This window comes from Sus scrofa, chromosome 16, assembly GCF_054392235.1.
Source record: "Sus scrofa isolate SSC_HxYL_T2T_F1_AM1 chromosome 16, Sscrofa_HxYL_maternal_Yorkshire_Landrace_v2.0, whole genome shotgun sequence".
NCBI lineage: Eukaryota > Metazoa > Chordata > Mammalia > Artiodactyla > Suidae > Sus > Sus scrofa.
In genome coordinates, this window is record NC_139398.1 from 85889137 (window position 1) to 85910857 (window position 21721).

General features: G+C 41.5%; 1 protein-coding gene and 1 long non-coding RNA gene across 9 annotated transcripts in view; one reads left to right on the plus strand and one right to left on the minus strand.

The window, feature by feature from the left end:
- LOC146395698 (uncharacterized) overlaps positions 1-9708 on the minus strand; it is a 31963-nt gene extending 22255 nt beyond the window's left edge. The window contains exons 1-2 of one of the 2 annotated variants that reach the window (XR_014830840.1): positions 9106-9672; positions 8309-8378 (exon numbers count right to left, since the gene is read on the minus strand). This is a non-coding gene — a long non-coding RNA (uncharacterized LOC146395698). Of the gene's footprint in view, positions 1-7042; positions 8379-9105 lie in introns of those variants that run through there. The other variant, XR_014830839.1, reaches the window with a different exon arrangement.
- Positions 9709-9768: 60 nt separating this feature from the next.
- The window catches only part of LOC102161653 (uncharacterized), a 220407-nt gene continuing 208454 nt past the window's right edge, over positions 9769-21721 (plus strand). For 4 of the 7 annotated variants that reach the window (XR_014830836.1, XR_002339515.2, XM_085001758.1 and 1 more), the window contains exons 1-2: positions 9769-9885; positions 20831-20997. The gene's annotated coding sequence lies outside the window, so the exon portion shown is untranslated. Of the gene's footprint in view, positions 9919-20830; positions 20998-21721 lie in introns of all 7 variants that reach the window. The other 3 variants (XR_014830838.1, XR_014830837.1, XM_085001759.1) reach the window with 1 other exon arrangement.

Sequence of the window (21721 nt, forward strand, 5' to 3'; positions counted from 1 at the left end):
CATGGACAAGAAGCAGGTCATGTGTTTATTTCTCAGTCTCCAGCAGGTGTAGCTGAATTACTAAAATTGACCTAGAGAGGGAGGGAGTGGGGTGGTTGGGGAGCTTGGGGTTAATAGATATAAAGTCTTGCCTTTGGAATGGATTAGCAATGAGATCCTGCTGTGTAGCACTGGGAACTATGTCTAGTCACTTATGGTGGAGCATGATCATGTGAGAAAATAGAATGTGTACATGGATGTGTAACTGGGTCACCATGCTGTACAGTAGGAAAAAAACTGTATTGGAGAAATAACTATTAAAAAAATAAAAAATAAATAAATAAACCAAAAAAAAGAATAATACAATTGACCTAGAGAAATCACAATTTACTGTCCTAAGATACCTACTAAGCACATAGGATAGTTGTTGTTTAGAAGATCTCAAACAGCATCTAACACCTGGTTAGGCTGGGCTAGTTGGTGGTTGAGACCAGAAACACTCTCTAGCCATACTCTGTAGTGCTTGCAATTTGATATACATGCAAATATGAAAATTACTAATTTACATGATATTGCTACATAGCTTGACATGTAGGTCAAGGGCTTCTCCAGCTAATTCTTTATTGTGAAGGAGCATACATCATTGCAGAAGCAGGGTCAAGTAATGGAAAGTTATTTTTCTGTTTCGAATCCATCTTGTGAAATCGCCTTCCTTGCTTAAATATCTACACACCAAATAAAACACATTTTTAATGATTTTCTGGATATACTGCCAGGTATATTGCCCAGTGTAACAAACCACTAAATTTCAGTGGCCTGAAGTAACAATTATTTATTCTCATGGTCATGGGTCCATAAGTTGACTTGATCTTGAACACAGAAGACTGAACGCTAGGTTCTGGGGTCTAGGATCCAGGCTGAAAGTAAGATTCAGTTTCATTTCATACATCTCTTACCCTCCCTGGACCAGTTCCTGCTCCCAGCATCTGGTCTGTGACATGAATCCCATCCTGGGGTCTAGGCTGAAGGGTCAGTGGCTCCCTGGCCTGCACGCTTCTCACGGCAGGTCACTGGAGTTCAGGAGGGTGAAACTTGGCCACATGAGTACCATTCCAACCTCCGCTTGCTTCAGATCGACAGCTATCCTGTTCACCAAAGCAAGTTGCATGGGGAGCCTAAAGTCAAGACATGTGCAGGGGCCCTGTGCCTATCGTGAGGCCACTCTCCAGAGCAGAGAATGGGGACCGGCAATTCCATCTAACCAGACCGAACTCGCCACAAGTTAAAGAAAGCTGCTGTCACGACCACACCCACTTTCTTCCATGAAAGAAAAAAGAGAGAGAGAGAAAAGTGAGCTAAGAGTACAGAGGGAGTGAACAAATGCAAAATGCAGTGTTTCCCTGAGGCCTGATCTAGTGTAGCTGATGTTCTCAGAAGACTGAGTTCTGGATTCAGACAAATTACAGAGGAAGAAGGATACAGACCTTATTATAGGTGGAAATATATGTATTTAAATAAATTTCAGATAGTACAAAAAATAGAAAAATAACGTATTTCTAAATATAACTCATGTTTGACTTAATAGGGGTGTGTGTATACGCATGTATATATAATAGATGTATACAAGTTATTTAATATTATATAATATATATTATATAATGTGTCATATATACACATATATACACACATAATTATTCACCTGAAAATTATACAGAAATAGTCTTGTAAACACCTTGAAACTTTAAAAATGATTGAACATAAACTAGACCTAAGTTACCAAAAAATTTATTTAGTGAATTGGTATTCTATACACTATTTGCTCCAAAAAATTTTTTAATTAAGAATTAAGAACCAAAATACACAAAAATATCACATATATGTACAAACTAAAACACACACTTAGAAATATTTAATAGTCCAGGAAGAAATACTGTTGAAAACTTTGACTGAAACTTGATAGTAATGAAAATATTATAAATCAAAACTTGTGGCCGTCATTAAAGGAATTTAGAAAGAAATGTATAGTTCAAAATATTCGTGTCAGAAGACAAAAGGCTGATAATTAATTAATTAATTAAGGGTAAGTCTTAAATTAGATAAAAAACAAAAGAATAAGGCCAAAGAAAATGAAAGATAATACATATAAGAACAAACAGCAATAAGATAGGAAGCAAAGATGCAACAGAGGGGAATCAACAAATCCAAAAGAAGTTTCTTTAAAAAGATTTAGGAAATGGATGAACTGCTATAGTTTAATTAGGAAAAAATAAAAAAGTCCAAATAAATAACATTAAATATGAAATAATTAACATAAAAGCAACACTATTTACTTATAACAGAGACATTAAAACCTCCTGAGTACTATGAACACACTTACAACAGTAAATCAGAAACTGTAACTCAACAGGGAATTTTCTAGGAAATTATTGCTGTGTTAGGGGTCTCCAAGACCACCCCCAGCTTTGACGATTTGCTAGGACAAGTCACAGGACTCAGCCTACGGTCACACTCCTGACTATGATTTATTACAGCAAAAGGATACAAAGCAAAATGAGTAGAAGGGAGAGGCCGTGGGGTGAGGGAGGAGGCAACTAGCGCAAGTTTCTGAGCATCCTCCCCCAGGGGAGTCAGACATCCCTCCAGGGAAGAGCTGTGACCACACAGGTGAGGTGCTGTCTACCAGGCAAGCCTTGGAGAGACTCCGTACCCAAGGTTTTCACTGGGAACTGGTCATACAGGTACTCTCTGCCTGGCATCTCCCCAAATTCCAGACTCTAGAAGGAAGGCGGGTGATTGGCTTAAACCATATTGTTTCTACAAATAGCTTGGGCAAGATGAGTCACTCTTATCAGGTTGGGAAAAAGTGGAAACTTTTCCCAAATCCATGTTCTCAGATATCAGGCAAAGGCTAATCATGCAAGTTGACCTTTGTAAGGAAAGCAATCTCAGGCCTGCTATGTTCGTTATTTCACACAATTACATTCCAAATTAACTCACATAAAGCATGAATGACCATTGAAAAAAACTGACTCAGTGGTTCCAAGTCTTTGAAAATATTAGGCTGAGATTCTGCATGCTTCGGACAAAGCAAAAACAAACAAACAAAAGAATTAAATTAACAAAAAATGTGCTCATCTACATGAAAAAAATATAAAACTTTATCAAAGAACAATAGGAAAGAGCTATATAATTAGAGAACTGTTACCCATTCAGAATAGGACAGAAAGCTTTAAAATGATAAAGATTTCAGTTCTTCAAAAATTTACTCATTGATTCAAGATAAAACCTGTCAAAAATCCCAAAAGTGTTTTTTTTTTTTTTGTGAAACTTGACAAGTTAATTCTTTTTTTTTTTTTTTTTTTTTTGGTTGTTGTTGTTGTTGCTATTTCTTGGGCCGCTCAAGCGGCATATGGAGGTTCCCAGGCTAGGGGTCCAATCGGAGCTGTAGCCACCGGCCTACGCCAGAGCCACAGCAACGCGGGATCCGCGCCGCGTCTGCAACCTACACCACAGCTCACGGCAACGCCGGATCATTAACCCACTGAGCAAGGCCAGGGACCGAACCCGCAACCTCATGGTTCCTAGTCGGATTCGTTAACCACTGCGCCATGACGGGAACTCCTTGACAAGTTAATTCTAACTTGTATATGGAAAAACAAAGACTGAAGAATAGCCAAGATACACTTGAGAAAATAAAATAAGGTTTTCCTGTCATAATATTGAAAAGATGCTTCCGTCTGGATGCATTTGCACCTTGCAGTGCATACAACAGTAAAAATGAATTTAACAGCTATTCAGGCAACAGGAACAGTGTGGGAGAATCTTGAGAAATGCATGCACCTGAAGGGAATTCCAGTGAGGAGTCCATTCCTGCAGAGCATCCAAGTCTGCTGCAGGATGATGGCACCTGAGGAAGGCGGAGGAGGATGGCACGAGAAGCAGCAGGTTGGCTCGGCATGCAGAGCCCTAGGTGGATGGATAGATGTCCACATGAGGAAGGTGCCAGCCCAAGGAGGTTCAAAGGTTAAATAAAGTCAGGAGAATATTCACGTGCAAAATGAGCCAGCCTGGGATGCCAGGACCCAGGGAGTAGGTGGCACAAATGTTCTGTGAGATGACTTGAGAGCCGTGACTCTCCAATAGCCATGGGTACATCTGGAACCCAGATCCTGGTTTATAATATCATTCCAACAAAAGGAGCCAGGGCTAGTACCTGGGCAGGGAGAGTAAACCAGTACACAATGAGTTTGGAACACCTTGGGCCAAAAAGCAAAGAAGGGGTAAAAGAATGATGGTGACTTAACACAGAGACAGAGGAGCTAGGTGGAACGCCATCCCATTGGCCAAATCTGGGATAACTTCAGCGTCGCATGAAATAATGATAGCAATGGATTGTAACCAGTGAGTAAAATAAACCAACATGAATCCACACTGACAGAAAGTTCCAAGATGAATGTCATATACATACATAGTTTTAATGACCTTTACTACAAAATACTTATTCATCACAAAGGAGAAAAAGCAACTTTACAGTGGGGAAGCCTGAGCACCTGACCATCACCTGAATCAAGTGATTGTAATACGCATCACCAGAACTGGAACAAATCGAAACTGCTTCGCTGCCTAGTAGAATGCAAAGAGAACAGGTCACTATTCTGTGACATTCCTGTCAAAGGCATATCACTTGAACTTAATCTTGAGGAAACACTGGAGAAACTGAAATTGAGAATGCTCTCCAAATTAAGTGGTCCGGAATCTTCAAAAATGTAATCACGACAGTCAAGGAAGGACTATGGAACTATTCCAAGCTAAAGAGGCTCAAGAGACATGACCCCCGAATGCAATGCATGATTCTGAATGGATCCCTTTCCCTGGAAGGGGCATTATTGGAACGACTTGTAAAGATGGAATGGAGATGGAGAACTGGAAGGTAGGAATATATCAACATGAATTTCATGACGTGGAAGGCTGTATCGTGGTTAGGCATGAGCACGTTCTTGCTTGTAGGTAATACACACCCAAATTTGGGGGGAGATGGGACATCAGGATGATAACTTATTCTCAAATGGTGCAGGAACGTGTTCTTTGTATTGTACTTGGAATTCTGTCAGACTAAAAAGCCTTCAAAATTAAACAAGAGAAAGAAAGGGCAGGTAATGATAAACACAAAGCACAGGTTACTGGTTTCCTGTATGGGGATGAGATCAGAAAGAGCCTTGAAATAACCGTAGATCTACCTGCCCTGCCTGTTCTTAAGTTGGAGACTGATTTCATGGGTGTTTGTTTTATCGTGTGTCATAACTTACATATGTGTTACATTCAATATTATAGAATATACAAAATATTATAATAATTTTTAAAATGTATGTTTTAAAACCATAGGCTTGAGAGCACAGATCCAACTTTGAAGCATGGCTGTCATTTACTGCCCACATGAACTTGGTCAAGATACTCAAGCTTCCTGAGCTGAAGATTCTTCAGCGGAAGAATGAGAATAGTAATACATGTTCGCAGAACCGCTGTGAAGATTCAATAGGCAATATACACCGTCCATGCCCTTTATCTGAAGCCCGCTAAGATACACCTGCATTTAAACCGGTGCAATTCATTATTCCTCAAAGAAAGGGATCCTACACACCATAGGGGACTGTGGGAGTGTCTCAGGAAGAGGGTGTAAGAATAAACTTGTAGGATTTGGGCTTTGGTTGAATTTGACAGAGCATCTCCACAATCAGGTTTGCGTTAGATTGGATGGTGCCACAAAGCCAGGGTGATTCTATAATTGAGCATCTCACAAATCTTATCTACAGGGACTAGTTCAAGGATAAACCTATAGCAAAGTAGCCAGCACTCATTCAGTGAGTGGAGTGAGAGGAATGGTGCTTTGCGTTGCAGTGACCTGGTATGATAATCTATCTCTTGGCAGTGTCTGTAGGAAATGCCATTAACTATTGCATGTACACACACACACACACACACACACACTTACAAAGAGGCACAGCTCAGTGGTTAAGGTACACTGACTGAAACCAGACTGCCCAGATATAAACACTAGCTCTGCCACTAATGGGCTGTGAGACCTTTGGTACATTACTCTCTATGCCTCAGTTTTTTCTGTAAATGGGAATAATACTGATTACTAATGGTGTAAAGATTAAATGAGTCACATTATGCTAATATAGTATATGTGCTATGTACCTGCTGTATTATTATTCATAGACATATTGAGGACTTGCTATGTGTCTGTCCCTTTTCTGTATTTCTTTTCTTTTCTTCTTTTTTTTTGGCTTTTTAGGGCCACACCTGTAGCATATGGAGGGTCCCAGACTAGGGGTCCAATTGGAGCTATAGCTGCCAGCCTACACCACAGCCACAGCAACACAGGATCAGAGCTGCGTCTGGCACCCACACCACAGCTCACCTACACCACAGCAACGTCGGATCCTTAACCCACAGAGCGAGGCCAGGGATCGAACCCGTGTCTTCATGGACACTAACTAGTTGGGTTTGTTACTTACTGAGGCATGGCGGGAATGCCAATGTCTGGCCCTTTTCTAAGTGGTTTACATGCCTTAACTCATTTCACTCCCCAAACAGGGTGAAATGCCCCACTTGTGTGCTCTGAGCCCCTTAGACCACACTTCCTGTCCTAAGTGTCTTTGTGACTTTTCCAAATGCAGTAAGTCCCTGAGGGTAGGGAACCTATCATGTTCATCCCGTGTCACCCAGCATCCCAGCCTTGCTGGGGTTTAGTCTGCAAAGAATAGATGGATTAGATTTGAACCTGGCACCTCAGAGCAACATACTTGTAAAAGCTTTTTGTATTATTCACCTTGTCCTCAAGCCCTTCGAGGTTCTATTCCTGCTCGACTGAAACTGGCCTCTTCAAGGCCACCAGTTGCTCAATCCACTTTCCTGGCACATTCAACTCAGTGGACCATTCTCCCCCTTTGAGAAACTCTTTTCTTGGCTTTTGTGTTGTGGAATTGGTGGGGTATGTTTTGAAGGACCACAGCTGCTAATTTAATGGCTCACACGTCAACTCCTGGTATAAAAGCCTCTGGTAGTTATTGTAGCCTGAACTGTCTGAAACAGTATAATGTGAAAATCTAAAGACAAATAGCTCAATTTAGAACATGTAACTGCTATATAGGGCCTGTGTACCCTTGGGCAGTAACTTTTCCAAGAGTATAGGAGGGGCCATCAGATCACCATGGGCACACGTACATCCACTTACAAGCCTGGGTTTGTGCTCTCTCTCTCTCTTTCTCAGGGAATTTTCCCACTACCTCCTTTGGCAACAAATGTCTAAGTTCATAAACAATCTTAAATCCACTCCAACGACCTGGTGGGCCAGTACCTAACAGTACTTCGTATGACTTGCAAAACTTATCATGGATTCAGAGTCAGGTGACTAGCAAAACTGAACATGAGGCAAATTCACACAAATGGTCCTCCACCTAAAATCCGTACCCAAATAACCCACAGGGCTTGGGTTCCCTCAGTAAAGTTACTGCATCAGACTCTGCAGGAAGGTAGCGCTTAGACATGTTGCTGTAAAGGCTCCCATGAGGTTCTGATGTGTCATCCTGGTTAAGAAGAAAGCACCAGACGAAGGGAAGGTGTGTGTTCTATATTCTGCTAGGTGAGGGTGTTCCAAAGACTGAAGAAACAATTCCCTTTTAACAAAGCACATAAAACACAAGGCCACAAACAGCCATTTCTCTAAAAAAGGTCTAAAAAGTGTCATAGCATATCTGTAAAGTGATAAGGAGACTTTGCTGTAAGCCACATAGCACTACAAATAAAGATTTATTATTCTACAATAACAGACTTGCAAGACACCAAGTCCCTCAAATCTGTAAGACTGCAACAATACTCACACAAAAATACAAATAAAATTTTGTTTTCATTAACATACACTAGGTTTATCTATCTTTTCTCTGAGATGCTTTTGGGCCTTCAAAGATTATACAATGCTCCCACATGTTAAATAGGAAAGGGTCCCTTTGTTTACAAAAGAAGACAGGCCAGACATACTTAGCACAAAGATTCTAGAGTAAGATAAATCTGAACCTACTCTACTGGGGATATACTAAAGTAGACTTTGACTAGACTTAATGACATTTAACTCTAAATGTACTTCAAAAAGAGAGAACCTCGACCATGAAACTAGGAGTAGTGGAGAGAAATTAATCCTCAATTCAGAAATAGATTTCAACGTCAGAATCCTAGAATGTGCCATTTATGAGATGTATAACTTTGAGCAAGCCACTCAACTGACATGGTCTTATATTCCTCATCTTAAAGCAGGGTTAATAATACCTACCTGAAAAATGCAACTGGATAGTGCCTGAAACATGGTGGTGCTCCCAAAACAGGCTTTATTGAAGTTGTTGCTGTTTGGAAAAAACAAACAAACAAACAAAAAAACAATTCAAATAAAATTGCAGGTTTCTGGATGGGCATTTCATTCTAATGCTGAGGAAACTACCTGGAGTTCATCAAACCTGCCTATACTCTCAAAGAGCATATTATCGTTGAAAAACATTCCCAACATATTCAGATGTTTATGCCTTTCCACAGGAGATCGTCAAGAGTAAAAAAAAACTTATTTGTAGAACTTTCACATTCATCACACAGTATCTAAATCGAGGGGAACTGTCAGGAAATTTTTGTAAAGAAGATTTAAACTAAAACTCAAAGCATAATTTGGGCTTTTGGACTCTACGACGAAGCGGTAAAATCAAATTTATGCTCCATCGGACAATGACATCCTACCAAGAGCAAATTAAACCTTTAGGAACGTCATGGGTTAAATAATCACCTTAGATAACACATTAAAAAGCAAAGTCCCTAAATACATCTAATTCAACTCTATTCCTGGGTATCATAACACCTGGGAAACAACAGGTAGACCTGTTAAACGAATGAATGAAATTAAATAATACATATTTGTTAAATGCTTGACTGACACTCTTAACAAGTATACAGTTAGGGATCACCGTGTATTGTGAAAATGTAATGATGGATGCATTCTTCCACGGCAGTTAACGATTTATATCACTTTCCTAGGAGCCACAACAGGCCTAGGGTCTCCAAAGCAGGAACCCTTGGTCCCCTCACCTTACAAAGCAGGTACTGCACCCCATGTTTCTCAGAGATGGTTTTCTGGCACCCGCAGGGCATGGTCAGATGTAGAGGTGATGGAGCAGAACAAGTCCGCGCTCCAAACATTCCTGAGTCTCCGGCGCCCCTTCTCCCCCTTGACCCCGCACCCGGATGTGCCCTTTATCCCCTTCTAGAAGACTGTTGAGGACCCAGACGACGACAGAGGAGGGTGCCTGCGGTACCAGTTGTGCAAACTCTGTGGAGCAGCCTGGAATCCTTCCCGGGAAGCGGCGGGAGGTGGGCTAGTGGGGGGCGGGGGGTTGACGCAGGGCCAAGTCTCCTGCGCCGCCCGCAGCCCGGGCGGGGCCGGGGTCCTGACTGACACGTGCGCACCCAGCCTGGCCGGGGGAGGGACAAAGGGGAGCGGAGGGCCAAGATCTCATCAACTCAGAGCCGCCTGCCTTCTGGCTGGTGCTGGCCAGGTGCCCAGATCCGGGAAGGAAAGCAGCAGGGTACCCACGTGCCATCGCCAGGCTGGGACGCTCCGGGACAGGACTACCTCTGCCCACCCGGCGCCCCGGGGGCTTGACCGGAGCGCGCATGCTCGGCGCCCTGACCAATAGGAAGCTAGGCCCCCCGCAGAGCCGCGCCAGTCACAAGCCGCTCGGGTGAGTGGACGGTGCCTGGGCGGCCGCCCCGCGGGCAAAGGTCTCGGGACCCGGTCTGTCAGACCTCGGACGTGGAAACTGGCATCTCCCCTGGCTCGGAGTCCGCCCTCTCGGGGCGCCAGCGCAGGTGACCTGGGGCGCCCAGCCCTTGGGATGCGAGGTCCGCTCCTGATAGGAACCCCCCTCCCCCCTCCACCTTGGAGCTCAGCCCCCTGGTCCCTGGGGCGGGGGCGTATTTAGGTCAGATCCGGCCTCCGGCTCTTCACTCGTTGCCCTTCTTAGTTTTACCATTTCTTTCTTGTTTTCCTCCTCATTGCGGAGGTAGATGTTTTTCTTCCTTGGGCATGACCCTAATTTCTGAGGACACTTACCTCGGGAGGCCACCCCTGCCTACATCGACTTATCCGAAATTTGACCATTTTACCCAAAGAAATATTAAACATTTCTGCCTTTCTTCCTTTCTCTCTCCTTTTTTTTTCTTTCTTTTCATCTTTACATTCCCTTTCTTTTTTTCCCTTTTTCTTCCTTCCCCTTCCTCCGTTCCTTCCTTCCTCCCTCCCTTCCTTTCTCTTTCTTTCCTTCCTTCCTTCTTTCTTCCTTCCTCCCCTCCTTCCTTTTTTCTTTTTCTTTTTTTTTCCTTAAGTTCGATCTTACCTAACACCTTTCGTTTATTCAACAAATGTGAAATGTCGGGCTCTAAAGACACCTGAGTTTGAACCCATCAACTCCGACCTTGTTTGACGGGCTAAACTCTCCTCTTGCTTCATTCATTTCTCATCTAGACCCAGAGGGTGGTGGTTTCCTGCTGGAGGGTAAGGACTTCACAGTACATGGCACCATTAGACTTGCTCCTGGCACATTGTCAGTGTTCCAAAGTTACCGTTGTTTCGAGGTACCCGTCTTTCCTGGGCTTTGGCAAATAGGGACCGTGTGCCTGGTGGCCTGTCCCAGTGCTTATAATGTAGCTCAGACACTGATACTTTTTTAAGATACAGAGCTTTATTTTCGTAAACACTGATCATTTTGGTTGAGCGAGGCATATTGTCAAATGAGTATCTTACCCAGTATTATGCTCTTCAGGGGATGTGGAAATGACAACACACTGCAAAGGAATCTTTGTTGTTCATCTGGTTCAGCTGCATGCGGACCTCTGGCTGCTCTGAAAATTCACCTATGAATCATGCATAGGCTGAAAGGCATATTTGGTTTATGGTTCTCCCCAACATCTCTCAGGCTCAGGTCTTTCATAGCTGCTGTAAAAATTTCCGGTGCAGGAAATGGGAATGAGCTTATCTAGTCGCCAGGCTATTCTTTTCTCAAGTACGCAATTGGGATGGAGTGAGCAAAAGAATGAGAACATGGATTAATTGATGTTTTACGGTAGGAAAAAAAAAAAGATAATGTCATGAGAGGAAGTGCTTGATGTCTGCAGCAGGAGTTTTGCAACACATTTTAAGAATGGAAGAAAAAATACTGGAGAATAGCATCTGTAGTGCTGTATACTTTTATTTTTAATCTTAAAAACAGTCAAATACTGGTTTGGTGATTGCTTCATAAGCTCTGGCTGTGTTACATGTGCATCCCTAAAGAAACTTGTTAGTAAGCTTCATAGCAGAATGCCAAAATTGGCTTAAAAGGATTCATGGACATTCACAGTCTCTGTTTGGGAGAAAGTATGATTAAATTCCCATGTTTCGGCTAGTGCAACACTGGGAATACAAAGTGAAAAAATTGAAATAAATTAAAAAAATTTAAAAACAAAGTGAAAAATTGAAATAATTTATTGTAAAGGATATTGTCATTTTATAGAATATTCTGTGGTGGAAGAAAGTGGATTGACAGTCACCTTTTTTTTTGGCCACCCTATAGCCTGTTGAGTTCCAGGGCCGGGGCCAAATCCAAGTCATAGCTGTGACCTATGCTGCAGCTACAGCAACGCCAGCTCCTTAACCCACTGTTCTGGGCAGAGGACCAAACCGGCCTCCCAGCACTGCAGAGGTGCTGCTGATCCTGTTGCGCCACAGGGGGAACTCCCAACAATCAACTTTTTAGGATAAGTTACATCAATCAGTTGATAGTTTCTAGCCTGAGTCTTAAATTGATAAGACAAGTGTTTAGTGTTCTAGTGAATTTTGATTGGACACTACCTCCAATGAGGTCCCTCTTTTTTTTTTTTTTCTTTTTGCCATTTCTTGGGCTGCTCCCGCAGCAGCATATGGAGGTTCCCAGGCTAGGGGTCCAATCAGAGCTGTAGCCGCCAGCCTACACCAGAGCCACAGCAACGTGGGATCCCAGCCGAGTCTGTGACCTACACCACAGCTCATGGCAACGCCGAATCCTTAACCCACTGAGCAAGGCCAGGGATTGAACCCGCAACCTCATGGTTCCTAGTCGGATTCGTTAACTCACTGAGCCATGACAGGAACTCCCTAGGTCCCTCATTTTTTCTAATGAAGAACCAAATAAAGTCTCAAAAGCTTTCAAGTCTACATTAATATTTCAGATGGCTAAATCTCAGTTATAATGAAGTTTATATTGAGAAAAAATAAAGATAGAATTTAGAGGTTTATATTAATAAATGTAAATTTATAAAATATGTAAATTTATTTTTTATTCATTGAAATAGGCAGCAAATTAACTAGTAAGATAACATATTTTTATGTTAATATTAAATTTGAGTGAAATAAAAATACAAAGTAGTAAAAAGGAACTTAATTCAGGTAAACTTGTAGGGTTGGACTCAAGAGGAATTTCTGATTTTAAAGTCAAAAAAGGAATCGAGGAGTTCCCTTGTGGCACAGCAGGTTAAGGATCTGGGTTAAGGATGTGACGTTGTCATTGCAGCAGCTCAGGTCTCTGCTGTAGCAAGGTTTGATCCCTGGCCTGGGGATTTCTACATGCTGCAGGTGTGGCCAAAAAAAAAAAAAAAAGAAAAGGAGTTGACTTGCATAATTGCATTTAGTCAAATATATCTGCTCTATTTTCTAATTATGGACAGGTTTGGAGACGGGAGAGGAGAAGGTATGGAAGCTTGTGGGTAGAAAGGCTCTGGAGGTAGGAAAATTTAGTCTGGTCCTTCTGTCCTCCAGCTTTTCTATTGGGAAAGGAAAGGAAAAGAAACTACTGTTAATTATACACTTAATTCCTATCTTTGTCAGCTCTCTGTTAAGAACTTTCATCACATATCAACCATGTGATGTGTAATAATTTATTTCTCAAGCCTCAGTTTCCTTGGAGACAGTATTAGGGTTGTGTGAGACTTGATTGATTTAATGCGTGAAAAACACTTAGAATAGTGTCTGGCACAACGGAAGTAAGTACACTGTAGATATTATTTATTTTTATGTCTGATTTTCTATCATATCATCTTGTAATCCACCTTATCTTTAGGGTCTGTTTCTTCATCAGTAAAATCCAAGGCAAGAGAAGTTAGATTAGTCAGTAGCTAAGATCATTTATAACATTTTGTGGTCCTTTAGTTAAAGAGAGTAAACCAGGCAAAGAGAATAAAATAGACTGCGTGGGGAAAATAGCGGTTGAACTCTGATTTATCACAGTATCCAGCTAACCATGATGCTTACTGAGGACTAGGCTTCAAAGGATTTTTTACTTCCCTTTGAAATCTCGTAATTCGTTCATTTCCAGTTGTTCACTGATCTGTACTATTTAAAGGAGATACTCTTGACCTCGGTGCCAAGACCAGCTCAGCAGGATGGGGCTGAAGAACGGGTGCTGTAAAACTTAAGGAAAAAAGTTAACATGAAACAAGACACAAGGACATTTGTTTTAAGTTAAGGTGGGAACTGGGGGACACAAGGTCTCAGGGACTGAGAGCCCCACCTCAAGAAACCACACTACTTTTATTGTGGTTTTTAGGGTGAGGTCAAGTGAGAAGGGGGTTGTAGGTGCAGGATATAGGTTTTTTTAAGTTATTTTAAAAGTCACCTAGCCGGCTGCTGATGAAGCTTTTACTCTGACCTTTAGGCTTTTAACAATCATTAGCATTTGAGGAAGCTTGGCCTCAGCTATCCATGCATAGCATCTAGAGAATCACCATTGTGCTTCTGCAGACAGCGTGCCTATCTGCAGCAACCCTGGGTTTGCACCTCGGTTCTCCTTGTTAATGCATATCCTGCTAACGACCCCTCATAAACCCCTTGGGGCCATGGGGCTCCTCTTTCTTTTATTCTTAAGAGGACGTATCAAGCTGTGCAAACAGCGTGCCAATCTGCACAGGTCCCTGTGCCTAGACCAACACATTAAGTCCTCATTCAGCTGACCCTGTGAATAACTTATGCCTTTAGGTCTTTGTTCTTAAGCTTAAGTCATTTACCAGCACTGTGGCTGTTTTCCAAGCAGGAAGATGGGGTAAAGTAAAGTAGGACAGGATGGAGTTTTCAGCAAAGAGGCTAAGAAACATTGTAGAAACATGTCTCAGGACACCTCGGTCAAAGAGGTTTGTAGCATCGTTTAGATTAGAAGATTCATGAACTTCCAGGAGGTGTATAGTACGTATAGCATGTGTTTTCTGGAGCAAAAGCACTATATCATGTTTTTAAAAGAATCCATGACTCCCCCCATCTCAGCCCCAAAGCCTAGGATCCTTTGAAGTGCCTGACCCCCCAGCCAGCCAATTAGCCACCGCTTCTGAGCCCCTGTGGACATATACATCTGAAAATCTTCCCCTCCAGGCAAAGTGAACAGTTGCGGCATCCCTTGAAGTTCTGCCCATTGAAAGAGTCTCCAGTCATCACAATCCTTCCTAGTCCCCCGAGGCTGGGGCTGCTGAAGGGTACCCAGGGTGGGGCTGTAGCTCTGTAGCAATCTCCTTTCCAGTGATGCGGACATATCATGCAGACTCAGCAAGTCGTGAGGAAGTTGCTACATGGCTGTGTTTGGGTTCAGAGGGAAAAGAGTGCAGCAGGAGAACGATCCATGCAAGCCTGGGTCTCTCATTTTGTTTTCCTTTTACCTTCAGGCCCTTGCTTGAGCCAAATCTCATGCATGAAATCTCAATTCGATGATAGTGTGCTATTGTGCACACTCAACTTTATTGCCTGGTAGATTAGACATCTCCCAGTTCTTAAGGGCAGATCAGGTTCAGTGGCTACTTGGTGGCTCATACTCAGAGGGTCTGTATTAATCTGGGTATCAAAAAAGAACACATCTGCAGAAGACACCAGAAATTTGCTCAAAATCCTCAAAGTTTACAATGTGATTCCGTAGAGACCTGCCAACGGCTCTGTTTAGCCCCTCCATCTGCCATAAACACTTTTAGATTTACCGGGTCATAAGGCCCCAGGGGCAGATTGATTTGTATGGCAGTCCGGACATATTGCAGAGATTATTTTGTTCTGATCCTCATTCAAAACTGAGAGCCTTTTAGAGTTCTTATTAAATAGGACAAAACAGCACACTGCCAGTTCACAGAGGCCTTTACTTTGAAAGAGATAATTCAAGATACCCCCAGAACACTGGACTGCTAGACATCTTTTTACCAAAGCAGCAAGGCTTTGTGTTTTTTTAGGTACGTATTTCCCACCTCTGGCATGTACAGATCTCTAGTCAAGGTACCAACACTTGCTCTATTTTGGTTTCTGTATCTAATCAGCACGAGAGCCCTGGCGCAGAGGGTCAGGATGAGGTGCTGTGACGTGCACAGGTGGTCAAGCTCCCTGCAAACTAGATTATTACATGGAGCTGCAGAGTCGATGCATTTTGCTAATCCTGTCAGCTGAAAGCAAAACTGATTTTAGTATTTTTCATTAAAAGAATTCGCATTGTTAATAGTCACATACCTGGTAGCAGAGCATGTGTTCATTGTTTCGGTGAAGAAACCACCATTGGACCAGCATCTGCATGGAGTCACCATTTGATTAAGTTTATTGTGCTTCGTTGCCGTTTTCCGAGATCCACATCTCTTGCACAACCGCTGCATCCTTTAGGTCCTTAAGGGAGGCCCTCATATCCACATTACCTTCAAAAGCTTTATATTCCTTTAAAAAAATTTTTTTAGTATAGTTTATTTACAATGTTCTTTCAATTTCTGACCCAGTTATTCACGTATATATATATATATATATATGCACACATTCTTTTTTTTTTTCACGTTATCCTCCGTAATGTTCCATCACAACAGATCAGATAGAGCTCCTTGGGCTACACAGCAGAATCTCATTGCTTATCCATTCCAAAAGCAATAGTTTTCATCTACTAACACCAAACTCTCAGTCCCTCCCACCCCCTCCCCCTCCCTCTTGGCAACCTCAAGTCTGTTCTCCATGTCCATGAGTTTGTTTCTTTTCTGTAGATAGGTTTATTTATGCTGCATATTAGATTCTAGTTATAGGTGATATGTTATTTGTCTTTCTCATTCTGACTGACTTCACATAGTATAAGAGTCTCTAGTTCCATCCATGTTCCTGCAAATGGCATTATTTTGTTCTTTTTTATGGCTGAGTAGTATTCCATTATGTATATGCACCACATCTTCTTAATCCACTCATCCATCATGGGACATTAAGGTTGTTTCCATGCCTTGGCAATTGTGGATAGTGCTGCAGTGAACATGGGGGTGCATGAATCTTTTCCATTGAATGCTTTGCCTGGATATATGCCTAGGAGTGGGACTGCTGGGTCACAAGGTAGTTCTATATTTAGTTTTCCGAGGTGCCTACGTACTGTTCTCCATAGTGGTTGCACCAGCTGACAGTCCCACCAACAGTGCAGGAGGGTTCCCTTTCCTGCACCCCCTCCCCAGCATTTGCCATTTGTAGACTTACTAATGACACTGATGACTTCGGATGTAGAGGTAGTTCACCTTTACCTTTCTTGCTGTGATAGTCCTCACTCCCTCTCATAGGTCAGGGGACCATTATGGAAATACTTCCAGAGCTGAGAATTTTTCTCCTGACGTTGCATTTTGGAATTAGATAACCACAGAAAAACTGGGGTGCACACTGGATCTAATGTGAGATGTAACTGAACCAAACTACATCAATCACTTCTATAAACTCTTACTTTGTCTAGTGGACCATAATGACATTTTTGGTCCCCAAGAATATGTATCACTTTAGATCCGACATCCAGTAGTTCCTACAAAGTTTAATTTCTCTTCCCTAAAGGACAGTCATCCTTATACAATGTCTAGGGTCCCTCTGGAGATGAGTAAGAGGAAGTTCTACAGTGTTAATTTCTGGCTGTGTATCTCGGTCCTTTGTTAAGGGTATCAGGCCTTCATTTCATTCAAAGGGCTCTGGATCTGGGAAGGGACTTAGGAGAGGGGCTTTAACATCTATTGTGATGATTCAAAACACAAAACATGCCAGACACAAAACATAAACTAGAAACTTAGTAGGCGCCCATTTTCAAATCTTTCTCAAGTTCTTCATTTAAACTCTAACCCGGAGCTACTTAAGAAATGAGATTCAGGGACATGCAGTCCACAGCCTTAGCCAAGTCGAAACAGCACTGTCTGGCAAAGAGGATAAGCGTGCAGCTGATTACTAAGATGTGCGCATTCATGCTCTGGTGGTCCAGAGGAAGAATTTAGGATTCCAGAGCAACCCAGGAAGGATAGTTAGGGAGGGATTTTTGAGCTGAATTTTAGAAGGAGGAGAGGTGATGGGGGTGAAAGCAGAATATTTCAGGGAGTATTCCAAGATGGCCCGTTTGGCACACTGGGAGTAGTTTACCACGGCTGGAACACATGATGCGATATATGCAGGGTAGTACAAGAGATGAGCATAGATGGTTTTCTGGCCCACTATTAAAACCAGTCTTCTGCTCAGCACTGTACATGTATTTTATAAAGATAATTTAGGTTTATAAATAAATTAGGCTGATGAAAATTAACTTACATTCATCAAAATAGACATGTTGAGAATTTAATTGAACTTAAGATATTGCCTCCATATTTTGTGTTGATCAGATTTAATGAATACACTTCACTGGGGACACTGTGACAGTTTGATTAACAGTTATCTTTTCCCCAAATCATAACATAAGGTTATTTAATGATCAGGTACTATAGTACTAATTATTTGGATAAATTTACTATCTTCTATTGATTAGACACTGTTACAATTTTTTTTCTATTTGAGGGGGATAATATCAAATCTAGATATGGATGTTTTTGGTGGATCAATTATTAACTGTGACAGCAATGCTTTCACCCTTGTTTTTATGAATCAGGGCATGAGTCTTATCAGAATTTAATAAGACAGGATTGTGATGGTTAATTTTATATATCAGCATGGCCAGGCCATGGTACCCAGTTTTTGGCCAAACACTGGTCAATCTAGATACTACTATGAAGGGTTTTTATTTTTTATTTTTTACTTTTATTTTTTTGCTTTTTTTTTTTTTTTTTTTAGGGCTGCACCAGCGGCATATGGAAGTTCCCAGCCTGGGGTCCAGTCGGAGCTCCAGTTGCAGGCTTATGCCACATCCACAGCCACGCCAGATCCAAGCCACGTCTGTGACCTACACCACAGCTCATGGCAATGCTGGATCCTTAACCCCCTGAATGAAGCCAGGGATCAAACCACAACACCTCATGGATACTAGTCAGATTCGTTTCTGCTGCACCACAACAGAAACTCCCTGAAGGTATTTTTTTCGATGAGATTAACATGTAAATCAAAGACTTTAAATAGAACAGAATATCATCATGTGGTGGGCCTCCTCTAATCAGTTGAAGTTCTTAAGAGACAAAGACTGAGGTTCTCCAAAGAAGAGGAAATTCTGCTTTCAGACCTACAACTCCAATATCAATGCTTCCCTGGGTCTTCAGAATGTTGTTCTTCCCTGAAGATTTTGTATTTGACAGCCCCATACTCACATTTGTGTGAGCCAAGTCTTTAGAAATAAATCTATTTATCACACATCCTGTTGACAACACTGACTAATAGAAGGATAAACCAAACTTTGCTTTAAAATGTCAAGTTTCAAATGATTTTTGTGCACAAAAGAGTTGTTGCTTAATTTAAAAATATCTGATGAACTTGAATAAATATTTACTAATTTAAATCAAGATTGGATTATTGATAATGTGGGAACCATACCGGCATAAATGATTGAATTTAAACATGATTTTCAAATTCAGTTTTTACTAGCAATTTCAAACAATTTACCAAAGAATCAAATGACCCTAAGAGGGATTGATTTTTGTCTATTTTACTTTATTGTTGAAGTTTTAATAAGTATCAAAATAGCAAATAATCCTAATGCAAAAAAAGAAGATATTTTCAAGTTGGATAAGCAGTCTATGAATAACAAACTAATACGGAATATTCATATTGGAAAAATAAGGCGGTATAATTGTCATAGCAAGAAAATAGCATTGTACAAATGCATAGTTGTCAGCAGTTCAGTTTCACCCCCTAAGAATTTGCATGTTTAATCCTAACCCAGAGTAATGCAGAATGTAACCCTATTTGGAGATTATTCCCTTGTAAAGGGGGAAACCTGGAGATAGACACACACACAGGGAGAACCTCATGCTAAGATAAAGGCAGACATAAGGATGATGCTTCCACAAGCCGAGAATTGCCAAAGAGTGCCAACAAACCCCCAGAAGATGGTTGAAAAGCATGGAGCAGATTATTCCCCACGGTCCTGAAAACCAACCCTGCTGACACCTTGATCTTGGAACCCTAGCTTCCAGAACTATGAGATGATACATTTTTGTTGTTCAAGCCACCCAGTTTGTGGTACTTTGTTGCAGCAGCCCTAGTAAAATAACTCAATCATACTCATTGATTTTTTTTAAATAAACATAATAAAGAAACATCATTGTAAAATTCCTAATTATTCAGCTAATCTCAGAACATTACTTACAAACTACTGCTTTCTGTTCATTGTTTTCCAATTAATATTTAGTTATTAGGAATAGATAATAATGGAAATGATCATAGCTAACTCTTATGAAACATTTATCATTTGCCAGGCACTCTTTAAATGTTTTAAGTGTATTAACCCATTAGATAATACTATTAGACCCATTTTACAAGAGAAACTTAGAAACACAGGAAAGTTGCTTAATTTATATATATAGTGGTAGTTTCAAGGCATAAACTCAAAAACAGTTTGGTTCTGAAGTCTTTGGTTCTAACAACCCTGCCATAGGACCTATTGATTACATACTTAAGGAAGACTTTCCAGCCCTCCGAAAGAGCTTCCAAGAGCATTTGGAATGCTGGATTCACAACCCGTAGCTCCATGACACCAGGGTGTCTGCTTGAGAATATTTAGGTCAGATAGTGCTAAATATCCAAATATTCTTCCACATGACACACAGTATTTGGGGCTGTTTACTATATTTGAGATTTATTCACAGAAAAGAATATACACTAATCCTCTATTTTGGTCTTACTTCTGTTAACATTTCAGTCAATTTCTTTATTAAAGAAGAAAAACCTATAATGATCATTTATGCATTTATAATAAAAGTGGTATACGGAGTTCCCGTTGTGGCGCAGGGGTTAATGAATCCGACTAGGAACCATGAGGTTGTGGGTTCGGTCCCTGCCCTTGCTCAGCGGGTTAAGGATCCGGCGTTGCCGTGAGTTGTGGTGTAGGTTGCAGATGCGGCTCAGATCCCATGTTGCTGTGGCTCTGGTGTAGGCCTGCAGCTACAGCTCCAATTAGACCCCTAGCCTGGGAATCTCCATATGCTGCGGGAGCGGCCCAAGGAGTAGCAAAAAGACAAAAAAAAAAAAAAAAGTGGTATACAGTTTTCATGACTTTATCGAGCTATTTCAACAAATGGCATTGACTTCAAATTTCGTGACTGTAAGACAGATTAACAGCATGAAGTTCAGTGCCTGCAAACACACACACACATACATGTATATATGTGCACACACAGGGAAACTCATGGGCGATACATGACCATAAGCAATGATTTCCATCAAAGTCAGAGTATAAAAAGTATTTTTTATTTCTTTCTTGACTTTTGGAGAGCTTATTGCAAATGCTGCAACTAAGATGCTGGTAGATATAAACTATCGACACCATTAAAGGGGTTTCCACGGAGGAATAAATGTTTGGTTTCTCTCCCTACTCTGCAGTTGATCGATGTGCCTGAGGTGGCCTCTCTGATTCCACGGCTGTCCCCATGAGCAGGCGGCTCCATGCTTCAAAGGCCCTGGATTCCTGGGACATGATGCCACCTTTCCTGAAGTCTGGGCTCCTTACCTTCTCTCTGCTCCGGGCATACCATTCCCAAAGGACAGTGGTAAGGCATCCTCAGTTACCCTTCTTCTTTTTCTATGATGCCAGTTCTTTGGTGCTAAGAGGCAGATTTTCAAATTTCTAAAGGAAAAGAAAATCAAGATGTAATATATTTCAGGAGTTCCCGTCGTGGCGCAGTGGTTAACGAATCCAACTAGGAACCATGAGGTTGCGGGTTCGGTCCCTGCCCTTGCTCAGTGGGTTAACGATCTGGCGTTGCCGTGAGCTGTGGTGTAGGTTGCAGACGCGGCTCGGATCCCGCGTTGCTGTGGCTCTGGCGTAGGCCGGTGGCTACAGCTCTGATTCGACCCCTAGCCTGGAAACCTCCATATGCCGCGGGAGCGGCCCAAGAAATAGCAACAACAACAACAACAACAACAACAAAAGACAAAAAAAAAAAAAAAAAAGATGTAATATATTTCATACAGAGAAGTTATATATGGAAGGGCACCACATGGCTCTTTTGTGTAAGGAATACAAACTATATCTCCAACAGCATAGAAGTAGGGATTCTGGAAATTATAATGGGTTTCATTTTAAATGTTAATTGATCATTGATTTAAGTTCTATATTTTCTATGTAGGTGTCATCTTTTAAACTCTTACATGCTACATGTATTACTCTGGAAGTGTGTGAAATGCAACATTGTGTCAGAGATATATCTACCATCTGTTTATCTCTGTCCTTTTTTTCCCCTTTCTTTATTACATCTAAGGGAAGGAAAATAG